This window comes from Sturnira hondurensis, unplaced genomic scaffold, assembly GCF_014824575.4.
Source record: "Sturnira hondurensis isolate 20B ecotype Veracruz unplaced genomic scaffold, ASM1482457v3 Scaffold0020489, whole genome shotgun sequence".
NCBI lineage: Eukaryota > Metazoa > Chordata > Mammalia > Chiroptera > Phyllostomidae > Sturnira > Sturnira hondurensis.
The window spans coordinates 3,269,809-3,292,093 of NW_028093120.1; the positions used below are offsets into that span (position 1 = coordinate 3,269,809).

At 34.6% G+C, this 22,285-nt stretch overlaps 1 pseudogene; it reads right to left on the reverse strand.

Annotated features, from left to right (window-relative positions):
• Nucleotides 1-22,285, reverse strand: part of LOC118975714 (U2 small nuclear ribonucleoprotein A'-like) — a 111,867-nt pseudogene that overhangs the window by 2,227 nt on the left and 87,355 nt on the right.

A 22,285-nucleotide genomic window follows, 5' to 3' on the forward strand; every position in this document is an offset into this window, starting at 1 on the left:
TCATATTTTCAACCCTAGCCAGATTACTCACTGTTGATGAAAAAGCTATGGTACATTTACACAATGGAATTCTATGCTGCAGAAAGGCGGAAGGAGCTCCTACCTTTTGCAAGATCATGGATGGAACTGGAGAGCATTATGCTGAGCAAAATAAGCCAGGCAGTGAAAGACAAATACCATATGATCTCACCTTTAACAGGAATCTAAACAACAAAACAAACAAGCAAGCAAAATATGACCAATGACACTGAAATATAGAACAGGCTGACAGGGTCCAGAGGGGAGAGGGGAGAGAATCATAGAGGAAAAGGGGAGGGACTCACATGAATAAGTATAAAGGACACATGGACAATAATTAAGGTGGGGAGTGGAAGTGGGAGGGAGGTGGGGAGCACTGGGGGGAGGAGGGCTGGGACTATAAAACAGAAAACTATACTCGAATAAGAATTAAATAAAAATAAAAACTGCATTAATAGGATAAATCATAATGATCACATTTACCATTTTAAATAACTGAATACTTTTAATTTCTCCATGTGATCAGTTTCTTTTAGTCTCATTGATTGAAAATGGAATCCAATTATATATTCTAGCCATCATTTCAGGAATGAAAACCAAAAGATAAGGTATCAATAAATATTGGTAGAACTTAGCTCAGTCAGCATAGTCTAATGATCTAATAAATGCCACTTCTTTGGGGCAGTTTTCAATGGAATTAATTTAATCAGGCCTTATGTTTTCTAGATTTCTGCAACCACATATCATCCTAATTAATTTAAAGATCAAGACTCCATCCATTGACAGTTTTATAAACTTTTTAAATGCTTACAGCACATGTAGGGGAACTTACTGAGATGTATTATGGCTCCAGCAGCAAAGGCAGCCAGGAAATGTTAGACTCTTAACTTGCTGTAGCCTCAGGCTGAGAGGACCACTCAGAAAACCAGAATATCACCCAAAGATGAACCTCATGCCCCCAGGAAAGAGGTTAATGAGTGTATACAGTGTAATAACTGTATGTTACTAATCGTTAAGTTAGGGATGCATTCTTTCTGGTGGTCTATGTGACTGCTCAACATATGGTTTTACTATCATTCCCTAGAAGAAAGAGACCTTGTCCTGGGAAGGTGTGCATTTTTCCCTACCAGCCACTACTGGGAATAGCTGCCTTGCCATGTATGTAAGTTTCTCCTGGTAAAGCTCTATGAATTTGTGTAAGACTTCATGTCAGTTCTTCAGAATCAATCCCGAATTTAGACTTTTGGGGCTTTTCCTTCAAAATATCTACTTGTATGGCCCTGACTGGTGTGGCTCAGTGGGTTGAGTGCGGGCCTGTGAGCCAGAGGGTCGCAGTTTGATTCCCACTCAGGGCACATGCCTGAGTTGCAGGCCAGTTCTCATTGTAGGCCAGTTCCCAGCAGGGGACACACGAGAGACAACCATACATTGATGTTTCTCTCCCCGCTTCCCCTCTAAAGATAAATTTAAAAAAATATTTAAAAGGAAGAAAAAGAACTTAAAAAATATCTACTTGTATGTATGTATGTAGGTGTATGTTTCCAAATTTATTATTTGAAAATAAAAATGGGTAATCATAACATGTTTCTCATAAATATTACTAGTCTATGGTCAATTTCATAAATGATATATTATGTGGATTAAAAAGAGGTTCTACTGAAAGTAACCTCACAGGGTGTCCCAATCATAAATTTTTAAATGGGCAGGTCATGGTGGGTACTCAGGTCCACCACATATAACTTCACTGAAAGGTTTATCTTTGCCTTAAGAAAGCCCTGCCCTTTATTTCTGTGCATCTAGGTTAACAACCATTGGAATATCTCTTTTCAGAAGCTTACGATCCTAAGAGAGCACATAATCTTGTTAACTATCCTATAATCCACTCTCTGCTTTGCTTTATCCCATCTTTCTGTTATCTTTCTTAAATTCCCTCCTTAATTCCCAGTGCATAGAAGAAACTGCAAACAGCCATTCTGAGAAGCATTTTTCTCAGTCTGTGGAGATCTTGCTTCTAGGCATATCTTCTGTTTGGCTCTAGTAAATTCTATTAGAAATTCTCTACAGATTTGGACATTCTTAATGTCGACAATTATAAGGATACATTACACCATCAAATACTGTACCTTATTATAATGAAGATAATATTTTTCTTTTAACTTCTATTTTGTTTTGTTCTGTTTGTACAATACACAGAAAATTGTTCAGCTTGTGGTCTACAGCCAGCAATTAACACCACTTAGCAGCTGTTAAAATGAATAATCTCATGTTGTTATCTTCGTGTGGCTAAATTCAAATGCTAATTGCTCTCTGAGCACTGATCATAAGCCTACCACATCCTGCAAAATCGGCAGACATTTAAGAAAATAAATAATACTTTTTTGTTGTTGCTTTGATGGTGATACTAATGTTGAGAGAGAAAAATGTTTGAGAGATTTAAAAATTTGGACTATAATGAAATCCAATGAGGCGACTTCCAAAAGGACTTAGGTAGCATTATCTTGGTGGTACAGTTAGGTCAAGGAGAGCTGTGATGTCCATTATGACAGTCAAACTCTTGAAATGAGGCTGGTGTCAATTTAGATGTGCTGCAAATTTAAATACACACCACATTGCAAACACTTATTACAAAGAAAAAAGTTCAATATCTCAATAATATTTACATCAGTGCATGTTGGAATGAGAACACATTGGGTATACTAGGTTAAAGACAACTTATCACTAAAGTTAATTTTATCTACTACTTTCATATTTTTAACATGGCTACTATAAAACTTAAAATTATATGTGTGACATTATGTTTCTACTGCATAACACTGAAGTAGGTATGAACACATTCAGAAGGAAAGAACAGAAACAATCATCTTGCCTTTCCAGTTACATGACCCCTGTTTTGTGTGGGGAAAGCATAATAAATGAAAGGTAATAAATCCATATATCCCAATTAATGACTTAGAAAATTGATATATTACCATTTTTAAAAGGAAATTAAATTCCCTCAAATCTTTAAAAAATTCAGTTAATACAATTCCCAAAGCCAACCAAACTTCAAAAATATAAAGGACAAATGAAACTGAAAAATGTCACTATAAGAAGTGAACCAGGCTATAATTAATCAATTATTGAATAAATGGGAGGAAGCAACATGCATTTTTTAAAATTAGCTTTAATAAAGTTCATTCAATTGCATACACTTTGGAGTCTGTGTGCAGTTTTAAAAGAATGAAAATCCTAACCTCCCCTGCTCACCCCCAATCCACTTTGGCTCCATGGCTAATGAGAAAATGGAATGTGTTTTGATCTAAATAGCTTTGTTTGAATACAACACTATTGATTTCCTTATGACTCACTCTTTATTTTAATGTCTTGAGAGACAAGAGATCTTATTGGATGAGGCATGAAACTGAAGTTCTGAGCATTTGTGGTCATTAAGCATCCCACAGCACATTTTGCTAAAGAGCAGGCTGGTTGGCCTGCACCCTGGCCCAGTTCCAATTTAGGTAAGGAGCATCTAATGACCTAGATTCTCTATGTCCATACAAATAAGAAATAGTTACTTCTCCATGCTTATGCCACAAACTGAAAAGTTATGACTATTTTCTGTAAAACTGCTGCCAACTTTCACTCCATAAGTGCCCATTCTTTGAGTAAACTGAATGTGTTTGAAGATATAAAATCTTGTTTTACAAGATGGTTTATAATCTGTAGCAGATTAAGAGAGTGTTGTTATTGTAAAATGTGGTAGAATATTTGTGTATGATGGTCTATATAATTTACTAAATACAAAAGCAGTGTATTTCAACAAACATATATTGAGTACCTACTATGTAAGATGTTATACCAAGCACTAGAGATACAAACATTTAAATATCACTATCTTCAGCAAAGTAGAGTTCTGGTAAATGAGACAGACAAGTATATGGATATTTGCAAGATCAATTAGTAAAAGTTGAAAAAATTATAAATGAAGAAAACTAAGTTGGTTTCCTAACCCACAAAGGATAGTTGAGGGAAGACACATATTCTGAAATTCTGAAATAGTTACATGTTTAACATTTTTGTATATTAATAAAAAGAAGATGAATAGCAATTAAACAAATAGGAAGAGTAGGGGAAAAATTTAGCACTGGAAATACTATTAGCCGATTCAAAGAGGCTTTGTTTGGAATAGGCTATGCGGGAACTATCAGTGGTTTTGTTCTGAGAATAAGTAATGTGAAATGGGGAATAGCAACAAAACATGTAAGAAAAAATAGACTATGAGAGCTTTGATTTATCTGGTATTTCTCAATGTGTCTATACATTACCTTCATTAGACTTACCTTTGAGTCTTATTACAATGAGGACTTTTGAGGTTCCTCTTACACTAGAGAAGAAAAACTGGGTGTCAAGCTTATAGACTGTATCAAGTTACTCAGATAAAGCTCAGCTAAATTAGAGTAGGAAGTTTATGAGCAGAGAACACTATCAATGAGGCTTAAGTAGGAGACGTGACAGTATCACATATTAGATTTATACTCTAAATAGATTGTTTTGATAATTATAGAAAAAATACCTTCCAAAAATAGAAAAACTTGAACTTACAAGATTAATTGGAAGTGATAAAACCAAAACTAGAAGTACAGCATGCTGGGAGGGTGGTTATTTTTCTTAGGACATAAGCCCAAATTTTGCAAGGGACAAACAAAAAACAAAAACAAAAGCCTGAAAAGCATTTTTATATATTATGATAGACAATTTGTACATAGGGATAAACCAGGATTTCTAGAAAATATTAAGCATAGAACAAATGATATTGTCCTATTTATTCTTTAATTTAAAAGAAGGATAATATTCAAAATTAAAAGAAAAAATTGCAAGTATACCTCCATTAAAATACTCTCTAAATTTTGTGGTTACATACTTTTTTTAAACATTTTCACATGTTCTTTAACACGCAGTGAGCTTATTAATTTGACATATTTTTTAAAGATTTTATTTATTTATCTTTAGAGGGGAAGGAGAGAGGGAGAGAAACATCAATGTATGGTTGCCTTTCGTGCGTCCCCTGCTGGGAGTTGGCCTGCAGGGAACCGGCCTGCAACCCAGGCATGTGCCCTGACTGGGAATCGAACCACGGTCTTCTGGTTCTCAGGCCTGCGCTCAATCCACTGAGCTACACCAGCCAGGGCTGTGGTTACATACTTTTGTATAAGTTTATCAATTTCAGTTCAAGGTCAAGTTAGAGTCAGAGTCATTTTCTTCTGAAGCCTCTTTCTTCAGCTGGCTTGTAGATTGTCATCTTCTTCTGTGTCTTTGCATTGTTTTTCCTCTGTTGTGTGTCTGTGTTCTAACCTTCTCTTCTTTTAAGGACACTAGTCATATTGGATTAAGGCCTACCCATGTAATTTCATTTTACTATGATTACATATTAAAGGCCCTATCTCTAATTACAATCATTATGAGATAGTGAGACAGGGTGCAGCCAAGAGGGGGGAGCAAAAGGGGATTTGAAATGGGGTCCAGAACTCAAGGTGTCTAGAAAATATTGGAGAGACATATAAGATGTCCTCACCCCTTCCCCACAGGTGTGAGTTGGGGGAAGGGACACATGGAGCAGGAACATGCAGGGCTGTTTTGTACAGCCACAGCCTTGCAGCTAATCCGTGGCATGGTCATTTAACGTATCTATAGCTTTTGGCGGGTCACTTGAATATGTTAAATGCCTGTGGCTAGGCTTGGAGCCAGGGGGATGGAAGTAACTTCCCCCAAAGATGTAACTGGGGGGGCAGGTCCCCAGAGACACAGCACTTGTATGGGAGCTTGAAAAAGATTGCCTCCAGGACATGGGGCCATCCATACCTGCCCAGACTCATGATGGCAGTGCAGTAAACTTGGAATAATACAGGAATGCTGGCAGGTGTAACTGATTGTGGGAAGAGTCGGAAATGGGTGTACAGAAGAAGATTGGCTCAGGGATTTAAACCCAGACATGGCAGCCATTGCGAGAAAACTATGCCAGTTTGCCAGAGTGGGTACCCCTGCAGCCAGTTGAAGAAGAGAGCCACATGCTTTTGGCCAGAGTGCAGACCCCTGCAGCTTTGGTAGAAGAGGTCCATTTGGCTTTGGAGTGCTCCCTTTGGCCATGTGGCCTGGGAAGCAGGAGAGACTTTGCCTGGAAAAATGGGTACAAAGAACTCTTGCCAGTAGACCATGAGAAGGTGCCACATGACTTTGGATTAATTAGAGATCCTGTCTAGATGGTGACACAGCTGATGGTGCCAACGGCCTGGAAAAATGGATGTGTGTTCTTTTCCTGAGTTAAGGTATCCTGAATCAGGGCAGGGGGAGAAGGGAGTACTGTGTGCATAGGTGGGTATCCTAAAGGACTTTGCTATTTTAATGAAGATGTTAGGTCACTACTTTAAGTCTGTATAGCATTAAATACACATTTCCTTTCCTTTTCACAAATCTCTGGCATTGAGAGATGTCTTTCCAATTGGCAACGGACAGTCGAGCCCAGTAGGTAGTCCGGGTGGTATCAGTTTACTGTCCTCCAGAGTCCGGCTCCAGTGTGTCTGTACTGTAACAATAGCAGTAGGTTAGGATTTTAATATGTGAATCTGGGTGAAGAACAAAATTCAGCTGCTAGAAATACTTCAAAAACAAAATATATTTAAAACTTGAATTTGAAACTTGTAAGGCTCATATTAAGAATGGTGGCATAAAACACGAATGAAAAAACAATAGTTTCTAAATCCTTTCATGTAATAAGCCTAAAGAAGCACTTCTGAGAGAAATCTGTTCCAACTGTTGTTGGAATAGAAGACACAGAAGACACATATTGTCGATTGGTAAATTGAAGGCTATTTGAAACTACACAAACATATAAATTAATGGAAAACAAGAAGATATGGGAGAAGGTATCATTAGAAACATTTCTGTAAGAAAGTATGCTCACTTGTGACATAAGAACAAGCCAGGAAATTACAGGATTCTGGAAGAAGAGGGTCAGGTATGAACAGAGACAGGTGATGGAAACTGAGAACTTGTGGTTAATTTGTGATGCAGTGAAAATGGTGCAGACAAACAGGAAGAGGAATGATTGTTTCTTGTGGGATTTTGAGAAGCACAAATTAAAGGATCCAAAACTGGAGGAAGGATATCAAAATTGAAGGCAGTAAAAAGAGCCCACCCCAGCTTTATGTATGATGTATCGTAAGAAAGAACCAACTTTGGAGCAAAGCTTAGGATATATCCCAAATATTTACTGACTATGAATACTGCTGTGTGCCAAGCAATGGGCTGAGTAGGTTATAATAATTATTTTAACCTAGTCCCAACAACAAATCTGACATTTAATAATTTACTCTTGGTCACAAACCGAGTAGGTAGTAAAGCCGATATTTAAATACTTGTTTATCTTCTGTAAACTCTATGCTCTTAATTATTATAATCTACTGCTCACCAAGTGGAACATCTACAGAAACGAGCTTGACTCTTTTCCAGGAGAGTATAATAAAGACTAAAAAAATAGGGGACATGAAAGAAAACTATGTTTAGCTTTTAAATTTGATGATCTCATTTTTTTTTATTTTAGTATTTTTTGTTAATGCGTTTTTTCATTATCTAGTCCATTTATTCCCCCTTCCCCCTGCCACCCCCACAATGCTGTCCATTGAGTTCATTTTCCATTTTACTCAATACCTACACCCCCAAACCTGTCCAACATCTTGCCTTAGTTGGCATCCTGCTCTCTATCTGTGAGTCTGTCTCTATTTTCCTTGATCATTCAGTTTGTTTGTTAGACTCCACATATGAGTGAAATCATATGATATTTGCCCTTTCTGACTGGCTTATTTCACTTAGCATAATATTCTCCAGGTCTATCTATAATGTCACGAAGGGTAAAATTATCTTTTTTTATGGATGAAATTTTTTTGCAAGAATTCCATTGTTGTAAATGTCTCATAGATGTTCTATCCACTCATTTACTGATGGACAACTGGGCTGCTTCCATATCTTTGCAATTGTAAACAATGCTGCAATGAACATAGGGGTGCTTATGTTCTTTCAAACTAGCGTCTTAGGTAGCTTCGGCGATATTTCCAGAAGTGGGATCACTGGATCAAAAGACAGATCCATTTTTAGTTTTTTGAGGTATCTCTATACTGCTTTTCACAGTGACTGCACCAATCTGCATTCCCAGCAACACTGCAACATCTCCTTCCTACACATCCTTGCCAACACTTGTTGATGGTCAATTTAGGGATGAGAACCATTATGACAAGTGAGAGATGATACCTCATTGTGGTTTCAATTTGTGTTTCTCTGATGATTAGTAATGTTGAGCATCTTTTTATATGCCTATTGACCATCTGTATGTCCTTTTTAGAGAAATGTCTATTCATGTTCTTTGTCCATTTTTTAATTGGGTTGTTTGGGGTGGGTTTTTTTTGGTATTGAGTTTTGTAAATAATTTATAACTTTTGGATATTAATCCCTTATGAGATATATTGGAGAATATGTTCTCCCATTCTGTGGTTTGTATTTTATTTTGTTGGTGTTTTTTTGCTATGCAAAAACTTTTTAATTTGGTATAGTCTCATTTGTCTACTATTATTATTATTTTGTTTCCCTTGCCCAGGGAGATAGATCTGATAAAATATTGTTATGAGTAATGTCTGAGATTTTGCTGCCTATGATTTCCTCTAGAATTTTTATGGTTTCAGGCCTAATATTTAAGAGTTTGGTCCTTTTGAGTGTATTATTGTGTGTGGTATAAGAAGGTCTAATTTCATTTTTCTGCACCTATCTGTCCAATTTTCCCAAAACCATTTATTGAATAAACTATCTTTATCCAATATAATGTGCTTGCTTCCTTTGTCAAATATTAATGACTATAAAGATGTAGATTTATTTCTGCCCTCTCTATTCTGTTTTATTAATCTATGTGTCTATTTTTATGCCAATACCATGCTTTCTTGATTACTGTCACTTTATAATATAATCTCACATTTGGTAGTGATTCTTCCAACTTTGTTCTTCTTTCTCAACATCACTATTGCTATGTGGGGCATTTTTTATTGTATTTTTTGAAACATTCATTCTAGTTATTTATAATACATTATTAGAGTCTGATAGGTATTGCATTGAGTCTATAGATTGCTTTGGGTAGTATGGACATTTTAATGATGTCAGTTCTTCCTGTCCATATACATGGTATGTGCTTTCACTTATTTATATATCCTTCAATTTCTTTCTTCAGCATCCTATAATTTTCTGAGTACAGATCTTTTACATACTTACTTAGGTTTATTCCTAGGTATCTAATTCTTTTTGAAGCAATTGTAAATGGGATTATTTTCTTAATTTCCTGTTCTCTTAGGTCATTATTGGCATATAAAAATGCAACTGCTTTCTGGATATTAATTTTGTATCCTGCTACATGGCTGAATTTATTTATGAGTTATAATACTTTCTTGGTAGAATCTTTGGGGTTTTCTATATACAGTATTATGTCATCTACAAATAAAGATAGTTTTATGTCTTCCATTCCAGTTCAGATGCCTTTTATTTCTTCTTGTTTGATTTTTGTGGCTAGAATTTCCAGTATTATGCTGAATAAGAGAAATGAAAGTGGACATCCCTGTCTATATTTTTTTGCCCACTGAATACTGGGAGTGGGTTTGTTATATATGCCCTTTATTATGTTTAGGTATGCTACCTCTAATCTCACTTTTGAGAGTTTTTGTCATAAATGCATGCTGGATTTTATCAAGTGCTTTTCCTGCATCTATTGATATGATCACGTGGTATTTATCTGTCATTTTGTTTATGTGGTGAGTCACATTTATTAATTAGCAAATGTTGTACCAACCTTGCATTCCTGGGATAACTCCCAGATGATACTGGTGTATGATCTTTTTTTGTTCATTGCTGTATTCAGTTTCCTAATATTTTGGTGAGGATTTTAGCACCTATGTTCATCAGGGATTTTGCTCTATAATTTGCTTTCTTTGTAATGTTTTTCTGTGGTTTTGGAATTCGAATAATAATGCTGGCCTTGTAAAATGAGTTTGGGGGACCTCCCTTCTCTTAAATTTTGTGAAATAGTTTGAGAAGGACAGATATTAGTTTTTCTGGGAATGTTTGGTAAAATTCATCTGTAAAGCAATTCGGTCCAGGGTTTTTGTTTGTTGGGAGTTTTCCCATTACTGCTCAGTCTCACTAGTGGTATTCTGTCTGTTCAGATTCTCTGATTCTTCCTGATTTATTTTGGGGAGATTGTATGTTTCTAGGAATTTCTCCATTTCATCCAGGTTGTCTAGTTTGTTGGCATATAGTTCTTAATAGTATTTTCTTACAATCCTTTTTTTGGTGTCAGTTGTTATTTCTTCTCTTTCATTTCTGATTTTATTTATTTGGGTCCTCTTTTTTTGGTGAGTCTGTTTAAAGGTTTGGCAATCTTGTTTATCTCTTGGATTCATTGACCTTTAGCATCATTTTTTTAGACTCTATTTTGTTCATTTATGCTCCAAATTTTATTTTTTCTCTCTTATACTAACCTTGGTCTTTGTTGTTCTCTTACAGTTTCCTTTAAGTGTAAAGTTAGATTGTTTAGTTTAGCTTTTTTCTTATCATTTCTTCCCCATTCTTTTCTTTCCTTTTGAGATAGGCTTGTGATTCTATGAATTTGCCACTTTGTCCCACAGATTTTGGATGGTTGGGTCCTCATTTTCATTTGTTTCAAGGTATCTTTTCATCTCTTTCTTAATCTTTGTGTTGACTCATTTTTTGCTTAATAACATTATTTAGCTTCCATGTTTATGTGATTTTCTTTGTTCTTTTTGTGTTTGATTTCTAATTTTATAGCATTATAGTCAGAGAAGATGTGATTTCAATTTTCTTTAATTATTAAGACTTGTTCTAACATGTGATCTATCCTAGAAAATGTTGCATGCACAGAAATGGACAGTAATGTATCTATATTCTGCTGCTTTGCAGAATTAAATTTAGTGATCCAGTGTTTCATTTAAGCCCACTGTCTCTGATGATTTTCTGCCTGGAAGATCTATCCATTGAATTCAATGGGGTGTTAAAATCTCCAACTATGACCCTATTTCTGTTTATCTCTCCATTTATGTCCATCACAATTTGCTTTACATATTTAGGTGTTCCTATGTTGAGTGCATAAATATTTACTAGGGATATATCCTCTAGTTGGATTGTTCTCTTTATTATTATGTATGTCCTTTTTTTTGTCTCTTCCTGTAGCTTTGGTTTTAAAGTCTACTTTGTTGGATATAAGCACCACTACCCCAGCTTTTTTCCCCTCTTTTTTTTGCATGAACTACCCTTTTCCAATGCTTTACTTTTAGCCTGTGTGTATCTTTTGATCTGAGATGGATCTCTTGGAGGCAGCATATATATGGGTCTTGTTTTCTTATTCATTCAGCTACCCTCTGGTTTTGGTCAGACCATTTAAGCCATTTACATTTAAGGTGATTATTAATAGTTATGTGATTAATGCCATTTTATTGTTAGACTATTTTCTTCTGTTTTTCTTTCTTTCTTTTATTTTTTTGTAAAGAAATCCTTTTAATGCTTTTTTTTTCGATTTTGGTTTGGTTTTAACAAACTTGTATAGCTATTTTTGTCTGGGAAGCTGTTTATATCTCATTCAATTTTAAATGATAGCCTTGCTGGGTGAAGTAGCTTTGGGTGTAGGTCTTGTTTTTCATCACCTTGAATATTTCACACCGCTCTCTTCTGGTCTGAAATGTTTCTTTTGAGTAATCAGATGCCATTCTAATTGGTGGTTTCTTGTAGGTAACTATCTGCTTTTCTCTTCAGTTTTAGGATTCTCTCCTTGTCTTAAAGCTTTGTCATTTTAATTATAATGTCTTGGTGTATGCCTCTTTGGGCAAAAGTTGTTTGGGACTCTCTGAGTTTTCTGGACTTGTGTGATTTTTTTCTTCTTCAGATTAGAGAAGTTTTCAGTCATTATTTCTTCAAATAGGTTCTTGATCTCTTGCTCAGTCTCTTATTCTTTTGGTATTCCCACATTGTGGATATTGTTATGCTTCATATTGTGCCATAGGTTTCTTAAACTCTCCTAATTTTTTAAATTTCTTTTTGCTGATTTGACTGTTTTTCTTTCTACCTTTCTACCTGATGCAATTTTCTGCTTCAGGTAATCTACAGTTTATTCCTTCCAGTGTATTATTTATTTCCAATATTGCATTCTTTATTTCTGGATAATCCCTTTTATGGCTTCTTTGTTGTTTTTCATGCTGTTGAGTATCCTTATGATCAGCACTCTAAATTCATTATCTGATAAATTGCTTGTCTCCATTTCATCTAGTTCTTCTTCTGGAGAATTATTTTGTTCATTCATTTGGGGTCTGATTCTTTGTCTTCCCATTTTGGCGGCCCCTTTGTATTTGTTATATATTATTAGGTAGTTCTGCAAAGACTCTGGTGCAGGACTTTGTCAGATGATGCTTGTGACTAACCCTGGGCCACCTGTTTGGAGCTATCAGTGATCCAAAGTTTGTGGCTCCCTCTGCTAGGCCTGTTTGCATGCAGAAAGGGATGATCTAATCTTATTCTCACTAGAATATTAAGCGTTAGGTTATTAGTATGAGTTATTTAAAGATGCAGAAACTGATGCACAGGCAGTAAATTACCTACCAAATGGCACACACATATAGTAGGTGTCAGAGTCAGGTTTCAAGCCCAGGTAATCTGACTCTCAGGGCCTGTTTACATCTACTGTCTCCATTGCGGAAAATAATTTAAATAGTAAGATTACTAATTTTCAGTGACATGCTAGACTGAATGAATAGCAACAAGGTTGGGAGAATAGGGACTTCAGACACACTGTAGATACTGACTAGGGGGATCAGAGGGTTGAAAGAGGCCATCTAATTACTACATCCCCTTCTCCATTCATTCACTTTGCAATTAGGTTTCTAGGGCTTCCACAATAAAGTATCACAAAGTAAAGTCATTTATGGTAAACCTACAAAAACTTATTGTCTCACAATCTTGGGGCTGGAAGTTCAAAATCAAGGTGTTGGCAGAGTTGGTTGGTTACTTCTGGGAGGGTGTGAGGGAAGGATCTCTTTCAGACCTATTATGTTGTCTCATAGGCATTTTTTTAATGTACATGCCTATGTACAAGTTTCCTTCTTTTATAAGGCTGCCAGTCATATTGGATTAGGGTCCACCTTAATGATCTCATTTTAACTTAATTATCTCTATAAAGGCCCTATCTGCAAATAAGATTACATTCTGAAATATTGGCAGTTAGGACTTCAACCTTTAGAAATTTTCTTGGAAATTTTCTCAGCTAAATACTGAGTTCATTACTTAACAAAATTAGCTTCCAAGTAAATATAACACAATTCAGCTCAGTTTTCTCTGCTTCCTGATAAGGATCTCCATTCCGCCAGTTTCTAATAACACGTACTTTATGTCTTTTTGAGTTTTCATCAGAATAATCTTCAACATTCTTATTTTGGCAACCACTTGCTTATAATAATATATGTGTTTTCTAAGGCAATACAGGATTTCTCTGCCATGCTCCTTATTTTCACCTGAGTCCTCACTGGCAGTCTTTAATATACATATTTCTACCAATGGTTTGGTCAAGGCAAGCTAGGATTTTTCTATTACACTTCATGCTTCTACCCATTACCCAATTCTAAGCCATTTCCATGTTTTTAGGCATTGCTTACAGTAGTATATATCTTTCTTACACCAAAATATTTATTGCAAGTAATTGACTTATATTATTATGGAGATTGGCTTGGAAAGTTCACCAGGAAAGGCAGACTGGAATAATCAGACATAAGCTGAAGCAACATCCACAGACAATTTTTGTTGTTGTTTAAGGAGGCCTCAATGTAGCTCTTAATGCCTTTCACCTTATTGAACCCACACCCTTCAGATTATCTAGAATAATTTTCCTTACTTTAAGTAAAGTTATTATACTATGATCACATGTACAAAATAACTTCACAGTAACTGAGCTAAATGCTTCAATAACTGGGGACTATAGCATAGCCATGTTGACACATAAACCTCACTATTGTACCTGGATTTATTTTTTGCTTCATATATCCTAGTCTTGGCACTCACAACAAAATAACAAACCAATAAACAAAAAAACAGAATATTGGAAAAGCCAATGGGGAAAAAAAGTACCCAAGAAAACTCTGCTCTTCCTAACACCAGGAAAAAAGACAACTCAGAAAGGCAGAAACTTTAGACAAAACCATCTTACCCCAGACAAACTGAAGAAATCCATGATACCACCCCCATCAGCAAAGGACAAGTAAAGACTCCAAATTTTCATTATTTCTGGACAACAATGAATCACCCCTTATAGCCTGTTACTCTGCAAGTTTTAGAGAAGACTGAGTGAGGAGCTGGGCTATTATCCCAGTTTGGTAGTAACAAGGACACCTCCACAGTATTAGTGGAGAACAAGTTCAACCATCTTAAGTCGCCACTCTCTTCCCATGCCTTGTCTCAGAGAAGGATGAGTGGGAAGCTGAAACTCTCACTGTCAAATCATGACCAGGAGTCTTCTTCCTTCCTACGGTGTCAGTGTAGATCACCCAGATAAGAGTACCAGGAGTTTCTCTTATTCATGGCCAGGCTAGTGTAGTGAAGGCCTGGTATGGAGCTTAAAATCCAAGCTCCATTCATACAGTAAAGAAACCCTCTTCCACCAATAGCACCAAAGAAGGCTTAGTAGGGACCCTTCACTTTCACCCCTATCTAGAAGTAAGGAGGCAGTATTATTGCCCCTTCATATATCTAAAAGAGAATATTTAAATATGACCATGTGTGTTTTTTTTCCAATATTTTTTAAAGATTCTATTTATTTATCTTTAGAGGGGAAGGGAAGCAGAGAGGGAGAGAAATATCAATGTATGGTTGCTTCTTGTGAGTCCCCTGCTGAGAAATAGCCTGCAACCCAGGCATGTGCCCTGACTGGGAATCAAACCACGATCGTCTGGTTGGCAGGCCCACGCTCAATCCATTGAGCTACACCAGCCAGGGCTAACCATGTGTCTTTTAATACTATACTCCCAGTGTCCAAGAAACAATAAAAAGTCATTAGTCCTTTCAAAATGTGCAATTACAAACTAAATTTGAAAAGATTACCAACAGAAGCAAACATGGAGATGACAAAGATGTTGGCATTGTGATAAGAATTTTAAAGCAAATATCAAAGTAATAACAGAAGCTTAGACACATAAAAGAAAACTGACAGGTACCAAAAAGGAGGTGGGGACAGTTTGAAAGGTGGTGAAAGGATTAACCAAAGAACATTTGTGCACAACCCAGAACGTGAACAACAACATGGGGATTGACTTGGGGTGGGGAGAGTGTGGAGCTGGGCAGAGTGGGGAAAGGAAGAAAGAGCTGAACAGCTGGAACAGCATAAGCAATAAAGATAAAACTAAATAAAATTCTACAAGGAATTATAAACATACTTGGCACAAATTAAAAAGAATGAAGGTCTTGGCAGAAAAAAAACAGTGGATATAAAAAGGGAACATAAAACATTTTAAACTGAAAAATAAAATAACCGAAAGATAGATTCAATACCTTCATTAACCATCCCTCAAGTGCAGGTATATATATGATTTGCTTACTGAAACTACATGAAACAAAGCTAGACAACTAAATACAATTAGGAAAAGAACTCAAACACAAAATGAGAAGTTAAAAAAAGAAACAGAAACTATTTTTTAAAAAGCAATACTAGAGTTGAGGAATATAGTGACTGAAATGAAGACTTCAATAGAGAGCTTCAATAACAGTCTTAAACAAGCAGGAGAAAGAATTAGTGAATAAAAAGGAAGGTCATTTAAACTCATAGAGTCAGAGTAGAAAAAAGTAGTAAAATAAAAACAGTGAATAAAGCTTACGTGAATTATGGAAACCAATAAAATAAAACATCCATGCATTAATGGATAAAAGAAGACAGAAAGAAAAAGGGGAAAAAGCTTATTTGAAGAAATAATACCTGAGAACTTTCTGATCTGGGGAGAGATTTGGACATCCAAGTTGATGAAGCTAATGGGTAGCTCCAAACTTTCAATCCTGAACAGGCCTTTCCAAGACATATTATAATAAAACAGTCTAAAATCGAAGACAAAACATTTTTAAAAGCAGTAAGAGAAAAATAATTTTTCACACATAAAGGAGTCTCCTTAAGGCTACTAGTAGATTTCTTAGCAGAAATCATGCAGGCCAGCAGGGAGTAAAATGTTATCTTCAATGTACTGAATGATTAAATCTGCCAACCAAAAAATACTTTACACAAAAGAGCTGTTTTGTATAACTGAATGAGAGATAAAGTCTTTCCCCCCAAAATCAAAAGCTTAAGAAGGTCATCACCACTAGACTTGCCTTATATAAAATACTAAAAGGAGATTTTCAAGCTAAAATGAAAGGATTCCCATTAATATACAAAACATATAAAATATGAAACATACTGATAAAGGTAAATATATAGTTAAATTCAGAATGCTGTAATACTGTAATGTGGTGCCCTATTAATAAATTACATCTAGTACAAAGGTTTAAATAACAAAAGTTTAAAAAATAACCATACATATAATGTTAAGAATGCACAATATACATTGAGGTAAATTGTGACATCAAAACATAAAATACAGCAGGGAGATCTTAATGGGTAGGAATTCTGTATGTAATCTAAGTTGTTATAAGCTCAAAGTAGAACATTTCATTTCTTAAGGATATTATATATAGAATAAGATGGTTTGTGTTAGCCTCATGGAAACAACAAAGCAACAACCTACACAAAGGACAAGGATGAAATCACAGCATACCATCACAGAACATCAATTAAAAAAGACAACATAAGAAGAAGAAGGAAAGAAAGGAACTACACAACAGCTAGAAAAGAATTAACAAGATAGCATCAGTAAGTCCTTACTTATAACTAATTAGTTCACATGAAAATAGATTGATATTTTCAATCAAAGGCATAAGAGTTACTGAATATATTAAAAAACAAGACCCAACTATATGGTTCCTATAAGAGATTAATTTCAATTTTAAATATATACATAGGTTCAAAGTAAAATAATGGCAAATAATATTTCATGAAAATAAAAACCAAAGAAGAGCAGGAATAGCTAAACTTACATCAAACAAAATAGATTTTAAGTCAAAAACTGTAACAAGAGACATAGAAGATCAATATATAATAATAAAAAGTTCAAGCCATCAAGAGCATATAACAGTGGAAATATATTTGTATGTGCTCCTAACATTGTAGGACCTATATTCACCAAATACGAACGGATCTGAAGGGAAAACTAAACAGCAGTACAAAAATAATAGAGACCTTCAATATCCCACTATCAACAACAGATAGATCAACCAGAAAGAAAGTCAATAAAAAAAAAAACACTGAACAACTGAGAAGGGTGGAGATGGGAGGGAGTGGGGATCACAGGGGGTGGGATGGAATGGGAGTAATAGACAGAAAACTACTTGAAAAATAATTAAATAAATTTAATAAAAAGAAATTAAAAAAAACCCCACTGAACATAAATGATACCTTAGACCAAATGAGCTAACAGAAATGTACAGAACACTTCACCCAACAGCAGCAGAATATACATTCTTTTTAAACATACATGGGACATTCTCCAGAACATCTCATGTGACAGGCTCCAACACAAGCTTTAGAAAATTTAAGAAAATAGAAATTATGCCAGGTATCTTTTCCAAACGTGATGCTATAAAACTAGAAAACAACAAGAACAACAACAAACAGGAAATTAACAAATGTGTGTAAATTAAACAACACATTGATGAACAACAACTGGGGTGACAAAGAATAAATCAAAAGAGAAATCAAAAATATTTTGAAACAAATAAAAATAAAAATGTATATCCTAAAATTTATGGAACACAACAATAGTAGTTCTAAGAGGGATGATTATGACAATAAATGCCTACATAAAGAAAAAAAAGAAAGATCACAAATAAATAATCTAACTATGAATCTCAAAAATTTAAAAAAGCAGCCTAGCCTTTCTTGTAGAAGAAAAGAAACAAAGAAGTAAATGAAATAGAAACCAGAAAAACAATAGAAAGATCAATGAATAAAAGAGCTGTTTATTTAAAGATGAACAAATCTGACCAATCTGAAGTTCAACTAAGGAAAAGAGAACAATAAAATAAATAAAATCATAATTGAAAGAGGACACAATACATCTGATGCCACAGAAATATAAAGGGTGATAATAAACTACTATGAGCAATTATGTGCCAACAAATTGGGTAATCTAGAAATGGGTACATTCCTAGAAACGTACAATGTATCATGACTAAATCATGGGGAAATATTGAACAAGCCAATAATGATAAGAAAATTAAAACAGTAATCAAAAAACTACTAGCAAAGAAAAGCCTAGGAATAGATAGCTGGTAAATTCTACCAAATATCTAAAGGAGAATTAACACTAATCTTCAAAATCTTCCAAAAAAATTAATGAGGAAGGAACACTCATTTTACAAGGGCCAGCATCACCCTGATACCAAAGCCAGACAGGACACTTAAAACAAACAAACAAACAATACCATTATATACCATTATCCAGTGGAGTAAATCCCTGGATGCAAGGACAGTTTCACATACACAAATCAATAAATGTATTAATAAAATAAAAGATAAACTATGGTCATCTCAGTATATGTAGAACATCAGTTCACTAATTAAATATCCTACATTAATAAAAGTGCTCCAAAAATCAGGTATAGAAGGAATATATCTCAAAATAATAAAACACCATAAATGACAAATACACAGCTAACGTCATACTTAATGGTGAAAGTTTGAAAGCTTTCCTAATGAGATCAGTAACAAAGATGAGAGTCCCTACTCTCTCCACTCCTACTCAACATCATGCTAGAAGTCCTCCTGTTCAGAGAAATTACACAAGAAGTAGGAATAAAAAGCATTCAACTCAGAAAGGAACAAGTAAACCTGTCTCAGTTTGCAGATAATATTCTATTATATAGAAAATCCTAAAGGCCACCAAAAATCTGTTAGAACTGATCACCTAATTCAGTAATATTGTGGGGTACCAATATTGTGGGCATGATATAGAAATCAGTTACATTCCTATACATTATAATAAATTATCTAAAAAATTGAAAATAGTTACTCACAAATGTAGATGCTGCCATATAGCAATGCCATGAATAAGGCGTGATTGTGAAGCAAGAGGTATTTGTCTCGGAAAATGGGACCTATAAAAGTCTAGTAAAGAGACACAATCAAATTTTTCTTTAAGTCAAATGTCAGCTGTGTGAATTCCACTGGAAAAATGGCAGGTAACATATTTATGTTGGCTGAAAATGGAGTTGCAAATATAGCAAAATATTGATTATTTTTCTGGAAATTTTGAAATCTGTCTGGTACAAATTCTTGTACCAAATTGAAAAGCAAGGCTGCGTGCTTTTCATTGTTCACAGGACTGTGTTTAGCCAATGTGTCAAAATGCATAAAATTGTGTGGCTTAATTTGAGCTTGCCGTAATTTCAGTTTTACTTGGAGTGCTGTTATGTTTGAAACATGATATTGATAAACTGTTTTTCAACTTGAAAAAAAATAAAGAAAATGACTCTATTTACCATCAATAATAATAAAATACGCAGGTATAAAAGTAACCAGAGAGGTGATAGATCTGTACCTTGAAAATTATAAAACAATGATAAAAATTGTAGAAGGCACTACAGATTCAATGCAGTCCTTGTCAAAATTCTGATAGCATTGTCCTGGCCTGCATGGTCAGCTGGTTGGGCATTGCCTCACAAGTCGAAAGGTCTCTGGTTTGATTCAGGACTGGGTTGCAGGCCTGTCCCCAGTTGGGGCAGGTGCAAAAGGCAACCAATTGAGGTTTCTTGCATGGATGTTTCTCTCTCTGTCTTTTTCCCTCTCTTCCCCTCTCTCTAAAAGTAAATAAATAAAATATTTGGAAAATTCTAATAGCATTTTTACAGAAATATTAAAAAGTCCTAAAATTTATACAAAACCACAAAAGAAGCCGAATAGCCAATAAAATCCTGAGAAGGATGAACAGAGCTGGTTGCATCACAATTCCTTCAAACCTTGCACAAATCTACAATAATCAAAAGATTATGATACTCAAATAAAATCAAATACATTGAGCAATGGAACAAATCAAGAGATGAAAAGATAAACCCATAAATATAAGGTCAATTAACATTTGACAAGGAATTCAAGAATTCTCAATGGGGCATGGATAGACTTTACAATAAATGACATTGTGAAAATTGGATATTCAGGTCAAGAAATAAAAATTGAGCTCCTATCTTATACCACTCACAAAGATCAATTTGTATTAAAGACATAAAATTGTAAAACTACTAGAAGAAAACAAGGAAAATCTCCTTGATATTGATCGTGGCAATAATTTATTGGATATAACATCAAAAGTGAAAGCAACAAAAGTAAAAATTAACAAGCAGACAACATCAAAACTAAAAGCTTCTGCATAAGAAAGAAACAACCTGCAAAATGAAAAGGCAAACTACAAAATTGGAGAAAATATTTGCAAACCACCTATTAGAAAAGAGGCCAATATCTAAAATATATAAGGGCTCATACAATTTCACAGAAAAAAAAAAGAATCCATTTTAAAAATGGACAACAAACTTCAGTAGATAATTTTCCTAGGTAGTTATACAAATGGCCAACAGCTACAGGAGAATATGCTTACTATCATTAATTATCAGGGCAATGCAAATCAAAACTACAGTGAGATATCCCCTTACACCTGTTACAATGGCTATTTAAAAAGATTTGTTGATAAGACTAAAGAAAAAGGTATGTTATTTATGAGAATGTAAATTGGTACAGTCATTATTGAAAAAGCTATGGAATTTCCTTAAAAAAAATAAAAATAGAACCTCCATTTGATCTAGCAATTTTACTTCAGGCTATATTTGAAATAAAATAGAATTGGTATCTCAAGAGATATCTGTACTTTCATGTTTATTCAGCATTAATTACAACAGCCAAGATGGAAGGGACCTATATGTCCAGCCCATCAATCAATGACTGTAAAAAGAAAATGTGTACACTTATACACACACTCACACATGCACACAACAGACTATCATTCAGACATAAAAAGGAGGAAATCATGCCATTTGTTGCAACATGGATGAAATTTAAGGGCATAATAATAAGTTAGACAAGTAAGACAGAGAAAGACATATAGTATATGTTCTGACTTTATTGTTGGAATCTAAAAATTAGATTTCATAGAAACAGAGAATATGATGGTAACTACCAGCAGCTGAGAAATGGATGAAATAGGGAGATATTGGACAAAGAATACAAATTTTCTCTATAAGATAAATAAATACTTGTAATCTAATGTACTGTAAAATGACTATAACTAACAATGCTATTTGATAATTGTTAGAGATTAGAAAATAAATCTTAAATGTTGTCACCATACACCAAAAAAAAAGGTAATTAAGAAAGTAGATGGAGATGTTAACTAATATTATTTTGGTAATCCTTTTTTATTTTACATACAAATCAAATTGATGCATTGTACATCTTCAAATTACATAGATAATATGTCAATTATATGTCAATAAAGTTGGGAAAAAGTTCTGTGACAAAAATTTAATAAACTTAAAGATAGAAAAAGTAAATTACTTAACCTAAACAAAAATTGATAAAAAATAAGGATGATATTAAGGATCTGTAGATCTAGACCTAATGTTTATCTTCTTGGAGTTCTAGATATAAAATAGGTGAAGCTGAAAATAATTTCGAATATATAATGTGAAAATTTTCCAAATTTGGCAAAAGCCTGCAGACTCAAGAAGCTGAGTGAACCCTAAATAATATAAACCCCAAAACACCCTCATGAAGACACACCATAATCAAACTCTGAAAACTAAATACAAAAATCTTGAAAGCCATGAGAGATAAATGACACATTTAGGAGAAAATCAAACGTGAGAAGATTTCTGTGGTCATGGAGCCCAGAAGGAGGTGGCACATTTTTCAAATTCTGAAAAACAAACAATGGTCAACAGTAAATTCTACATTAAGTAAAAGGAAAAGAAATGCATTCCCACACAAAAGAAACTAAGAAAATGTGTCACCAGTCAGTCTAACCTAAATGAATGTCCTTGTCCTGGCTGATGTAGCTCAGTGGATTGAGCTGGGGCCTGCAAA